A 7053-nucleotide genomic window follows, 5' to 3' on the forward strand; every position below is an offset into this window, starting at 1 on the left:
CCAGACAAATAATATGTAACCTCCCAATACAGCAAGGTGACAGATGAGTTAGTTATGTGAAAAACTAGTTCCTTTACAAACCAAGGTTCTCCGAGGATATCGTGTATTAGTTGTGCTCTCTAGATGTCGCATATTTTGGAGTCCAAGCTGCATGTCCATTATTGAATTTTTCCTTAGGGCATGATTGGATTCTTCTGCAGGGCCTCTTGGCTTGGCCAATCCGTGTCTTCTAAGAACTTATTAATATATATCCTAGCCCAAGCCTGTGGGCCTATTAGTTTGAATAAAGAACAAAAAAACTTGAGGATGTCTTTTTTGTTTTTTCTCCCCTTCTAATAGGATTCAAGGTAGGGAGTGTTGGGTTGATGAAGGCCATACTGAAATGTACTTCCTAGTCCCTAAGTCCAACAAAAGATTCAGCACAAATCCTACTGAACTATTCGAATTTCCGACGTACCTTTAAAGTTTGAGTTAGTAGGATTCTTTTGTTTTCTGGAGTTGCATGCTAGGATAGAGTTGACACCCAATCATCGGCATTAAATGGTAGATTGACAACTACATGACATGTGCGGACAAAATTTGATCCGCGATGCGAAAAATATCTAAAAATTTGTAAAAGAAAGGAAAATCTTCTTACCAAAAGAACAAAAAAAAAAAAAGAAGAAAGGAAAATCTGGTTTTATGATTTGGGTTTAATCTGTGGACCATAGTTCAAATCCCCTCGTGGTTAGTAACTATCTAGAAATTATTTTTTGGAGAGCTTAGCACTCTTCTACTCAAGCATGTAGAAATGCTCCAGTGCGAGAGTGTGTGCAGGTCTTTTGGTGAAAGGCCTTCGTAAAAGTGAACAGATTGGAATATTTCAATATCATTACATTATTTGATTTAGTCAAAAAGAGATATTGTTGAAAAGCGTAATTTAAAATATTGCATAGGGGCACATGGACCCATGAATACAAAGGAAAATATTGCACATTTAAGTAGTATTTTTCATATAAAATGTTATTGGAGAAAGGAAATAGAAGAAAAACAAGAAAAGAAGGAACAATGGGAAAAATAAGATTATATAAAATAATGATTCTTAAAGTTAAAAAAGTGAGAGGATCAGAAGAAAAGAGAAAAAAATAAAAAAGTCAAGAAAAGAGAGGAATGAGGAAAAGAAATATCTAACCTTTGGTTTTTTTTCCTATGTGCAGGTGTTATCTTATGCCCATCCATTATGCTATTGGTACATCATCCATGATACTTCATTGTTAATGATCTATGCTACGCTATTTATCATTCATATTAGCATTTTTATTCAGCTATTGCTTGGTGTATTCATCATAGTATCGTATCAAAGCTATAAAATAGAAGTTACTCTCCAATATTTGATTTTTAGCTTCTTCAATTGTATCAAATTATGCCATTGATGCTGCCTTTATACTATCTCAATAGTTCTTTGGGGTGCTTATTTTACATTGATTTAATATACTTTTGAGGATCACCAACGTACCGGAATGTGCCATCTCCAAGGTGTATTCATTTTGTGTTGTTTCAATTATTCAAGCAACCTCTTGAAAAGGATCTAATGTTTCAAATTATGGATCTCATGGATAAGTTATCTATCTTCTATACTAGAAATGCTTCCTTGGATGTTCACCATTGTCAGAAGTCTTCCACAACAATGTTTTCACTTTATTTGGATCTGCATTGTTGTGTAGGATCCGGTACTACATGTTGCAGTAAGAAGAAAGAAAAAATAAAATAAGAACACAATCAAATATATGGATCAGCCAAAAAAAAAATTTACAAGAGGAGATCACACCCTCAACGCTCATATATCAATCCCTCTCTCTTAACAAAAAGCTCTCTCTCACAAAAGCTCTCTTTCTAGGAATCCCCTGAACCCCTGGAACGATCGCTATCTGATAGTCTGCCCGAGGTACCCCTGTACCTCTGCTCTCTGCCAATGCTCTTCAGGCTGCTACTGCCAAACCATAGGATTCTCTGCAGATCACGCTGCTGCTACCACGGTCTGCTTTTCTCTGTTGCCCACAGGAGTTTTAAATGCCTGAATCTGAGTCCTGATCGAAGTAGAAATCGATTTCTGACTCCTCACATCACCCAGAAACCTCCTAGCCCATCAAATGATGCCTGTAAGCCTGTAGCCATCATTCGATCACGCTCTCTTGTGTCCGTACCTCTGTCGGTCCACGAGAACAACCATAGACCATGAGAAACCATGAGAAATGGTGTCGATCCATTATGGACCGTGCGAAACCTAGGGAAAATGCCTCCCTGGTCCACATGGCTTCCCATGCACCGCCCGATTCATGCATGGGGCATGGACCGTGTGAAAAACTTTTCATGGGCCGTGCGCCCGCACAACTGCTGGGTCGACCCACATGCGCTCACAACCAGCCTATGTGCCCACACTGTCGGGCCATGTGCCCGCATTGTTGGGCCTGGCCCACGCCGCCTGCAGGCTCGTGCCGGCCTGTGGGGCCCATCTGTCATTTGTATGCCGTACCCATCCACCTTCTGGCCTTCTTTTGCATGCAGTTTCTCCGTCTAGACTCTGTTTGGATTGTTCTTAGATTTGTTGGACTCTATTTGTCATTCTGGATCTTATTTTGGACTTATTATGGATCGAATCTTGAAGTATTTTTCACAACAATCTCCACCTCGACTCGATATTTGGCCTCCTTCTAACTCTGAGAGCTTCTAGATCTTCTCGCCCCCATGCTCTGAGACATTATTCTGTTGATCATGGATGGGTAAATATGGGAGTCGAACCATGCTGCTCGATCCCATCTCCATCATATACTGTGCTCCTCCTGACTTGAGACCTGCTCGGGATAGTCTCTCGCGGTAATAGGAATCTCACCTTGCCATATCGCCTATCATCCTTCCGAGTCTCGCGTCTCATGTCCGATCCACCTCCATCTGGAGCTCCATCTTGCTCTGGACTCTTGATTTCTGAAACTCCACCTCGCACTAGGTTCTCCGTCAGGTAATAATATCCTCTCGTCCTTTTCTTTCCTTCCAATATCACTCTATCACCACACAAAACCTTCATGATTTCTTCAGCAAATCTCCACTTGTAGCCAGTCGAATCAAGTCTGCTCAGTGAGATAAGATTCCATCTGAAATTGGATATATATCGGACCTTCAATCTTCTCACTGCACCATCATGTGTCCTCCAACTAATCGTCCTGATGTCCCTAATCGCACAGCTCGATCCATCCGATAAGTGAATAGTACCCTCACTATTTTTCAGAGAGTCAAACAGCTCCTCTCTGCAACATACATGATTGATGTATACATAATCTAAAATCCACTATTCAAAAAAAATAGATACCTCATCAGATATTACTAGGATATCATCTTCTAACTCGCTACTGGCCGTCATTGCAGTAGCGCTGGTCCGATCTCTTTGTTGTGGGTAATCTTTAGTTAGATACCCCAACTTATCGCACCGGTAACATCTTATCTTACTTAAGTCCCTCGTCCTGGATTTGGGCTGCTCTCGTCACGATCTTCTTTCACTCCATCAGCCACCACCTGCTCCTTCAGAAATCACTAAAGCTGAGTTGCCGCTGTATGAGCTCGAAGCTGGGTTCTCCCTCCTGAGAATCTCGTTTTAGAGAATAACTACGGTGTTCTTGTCCATCTTGATAATATTTTTTCCTACTAGAAGAGCAGTCATCAATGACTCATATGAAGGGAGAAGCGACACTAGCAAGACCAATATCTTGCTCTTCTCCTCAACTTTCTCGCCAATGCTTAGGAGGTCAATGAAGATCTTCTAAAAGTAGCTAAGATGCTCCTGCATACTCTGTTTCTTAGTCATCCGCAGTTGGTAAAACTGCTTACAGAGGAAGAGAATGTTGGTGAGGAACTTCACCATGTACAACTCTTCGAGTTTCGACCACATCATCATCGGAGAAATCTCATCAAGTACATAGATCACCACGTTATCTATTAGGTACAAGCGGATCATACTCACTATCTGCATCTGGAGCCATCTCCAATTCTGCATCTTCATGGTAGTTGACTTTTTCTCACACAAGAGAGCAACGATCAACCTTTACTGGATGAGCATGTCCTTCATCCTCGCTTGTCATAAGAAAAAATTGCTCTTTCTATCAAACCTGTTGATCTCCATCTTGATTAAGCCTGTCTTCTCCATCTTCAATCTTGATCACCACCGCTGCAACCTGCACTCTGGTACTGCCTAGCTCTGATACCACCTGTTGTATAGGATCTAGTATCATACATTACAGTAGGAAGAAAGAAGAAATAAAATAAAAATACAATCAAATACATGGATTAGCCAAAAGACTTGTCTCTATGGGGCATGCAAGCTTCACTATAAGAAAAGAAAAAATTTATAAGAGGAGATCACATCCTCAACCCTCATACACCAATCCCCCTCTCTTAATAAGAAGCTCTCTCTCATAAAAACTCTCTTTCTAGAAACCCGCTGAACCCCTGAAACGACTGTTGTCTGACAGTCTGCCCGAGGTACCCTTGTACCTCTGCTCTCTACCAACGCTCCTCAAGCTGTTGCTGTCGAACCACAGGGTTCTCTGTAGATCATGCTGCTACTACCATAGTCTGCCATGCTCTGTTGCTTACAGGGGTTTTTAAAGGCCTGAATTCGAGCTCTAATCGGAATAGAAATCGATTTAGGACTCATCACATCACCCAGAAACCTCCTAGCCCATCAGATGATGACCGCAAGCCCCTTGCTGCCATCCGATCACCCTCTCCCACGCCCGTACCTCTGTCGGTCCATGAGAACAGCCATAGACTGTGAGAATTCTCTGGAAAATGGCATCGATCCTTCGTGGATTGTGCGAAACTCAAGAAAAATGCCTCTCTGGTCCACACAGCCTCCCATGCACCGCCCGATCTACATATAGGGCATGGACGACGTGAAAAACTTCTCACGGGCCATGCGCTCGTGCGTCTGCTGGGCCGGCCCACGCTCACCCGCGGTAGGCCAGCGCACTTTGGGCCACACGCCTGCACTGTCGGGCCTGGCCCACTCTGCCTAGGGGCCCGTGCCAGCTTGTGGGGCCCATCTGTCATCCGTATGCTGTATCCGTCCACCTTCTAGCTTTTTTTCACGCACAGTTTTTCCATCTGAACTCTGTTTGGACAGTTCTTGAGCTCGTTGGACTCGTTGGACTCCGTTCGTCATCCTGAATTTCGTTTTGGACTTATTGTGGTTCGAATTTTGAGGTATTTTCATAATATGCATCACTTTTTTCTTACTGCGAGTGTTGGCTTATTATCATAAAAAACTCGTGCCATAAAACTCCAAAGGAGAAGTGTTTGGTTCTCTATACTACTGTAGTTGGCTTTGGAACTTTAGTACCATGTTTATTATTTCAAGTGAAGTTCTATGTATCCAATTAGTGATAAGAATTACTCCAGCTTTATCAAAGTCATCACTTTCAATTGAATTGGATTCTTCTAGGGTTGCTGAGGTGCATAAGCTTCATATCTACACACACGCATCATCCATGCCTACTACACTCACTTACCAGAGCTCCAACACATGTTATCATCTCATACAGGTTTTTTTTGAATTTAGATCATCAAAATCTTCTAATGACTTCAGAAATTTATTATCCACAAGGTTCATCACATAGTACCATTACTACAACGCTCATACAAATACAGACATTCACAAGTACACAAAATTCTTCTTTAATGTTTTCTACCAAGGGGTATGCTCTATCTTGCTAGTTTCTGCTGCTGCTCAGGTGGGATATTATTACACCAAATCTTCACTGTTGGCTGTTCTTCAAATTTTTACTTCAATGTTCAATGTTCAGTGTTATTCTCCAAGGTTTTTCTATAGATGGGGTACCAGTTGCCCTTCTTTTCTGCAGAGGAAATATATCTTTCAGCTCTGTGGTCTCTCGTCTCCATAGGATCATTTTTACTTTCAGGATCTTCAAGTGCAAAAGCCTCTTCTTTTTAGAGTTGTCGTGCAATGTTTTTCTTTGTCCTCATATAACTTTGTTGTCTCTGATCTCACTATCTTCGTTGTTGTTTTTGGTATCCACACTCCTGCAGTGTGGGGTTTTATACATGTTTGATGTGAACGGTCTTTCTTTTCTTTAACACAGCTCCTAGATCCACTATTTACCAAAAAAAAAGGAGTGTTTTTTGCCCCTCTCCACCTTTGGAAAATATGAAAAATGTTGCCAATTCAGCAAGTTGAGGGCCTTTACAAACATCAAGGATACATGATAATTTCTCTATCTGTTCTTTAATTATTCACTTCCTCTACTGATTTCATTTGTCCAAATTCCTTTCAAAGAAATTTCTAATTGTTGCCTCCTCAAGCTTCTCTTCTTTATAACTCAAATTCACCATCTCTTTTCTACCAAAAAAAAATCACCATCTCAAATAGAAATCTCTTGCTGTAATTATGACTTTTGCTTTCATATACAAAGATTAATAACTTCATCTTTTCAATCAAAAACTTCTCTTTCTGATTGATCTGGTCAGTCATCTCTTGATTTCATAATGTCATTGAGAAGTATTTTTCAGACATCAAATTCTTATTTGAAAGTAAAATGCTTACTTGACGTAGATATGCATAGAACTCCAAAGAAATTTAGGGACATCATAGTCCAAATAAAGATATTCTTCTTTATATTTTTTAAATTAAATTTTATTTCAAAAGGTCATAATGCTGGTCGTGGTCTGTTTTTATGAAGTACGGTGCATTCCACCTCTAGAAGAGGAGAGAGTAAATATATAGTAACATTATTTTCAATCAAAGATTTTCAATATAAAATATCAAAATATTTTTTTTTAAGGGTTGGAGATATACAAATAAGTTGAGCAGCTTTTGAACTATTGGAGCTCTATTTCACTCAATTATTGTCGAGCACAAACTGAACTCCAGAGCTCAAACAATTTTTCAATTGAATTCGAATAGCAAAATAATTAACTCAAAGGCTCAATAATTTAATCAAATATATATTTTTTAATAATATTATTTTTATATATGATATATTATTAATTTAATATTTTATAATATAA

The sequence above is a fragment of the Elaeis guineensis genome, chromosome 12 (assembly GCF_000442705.2).
Source record: "Elaeis guineensis isolate ETL-2024a chromosome 12, EG11, whole genome shotgun sequence".
Classification (NCBI taxonomy): domain Eukaryota; kingdom Viridiplantae; phylum Streptophyta; class Magnoliopsida; order Arecales; family Arecaceae; genus Elaeis; species Elaeis guineensis.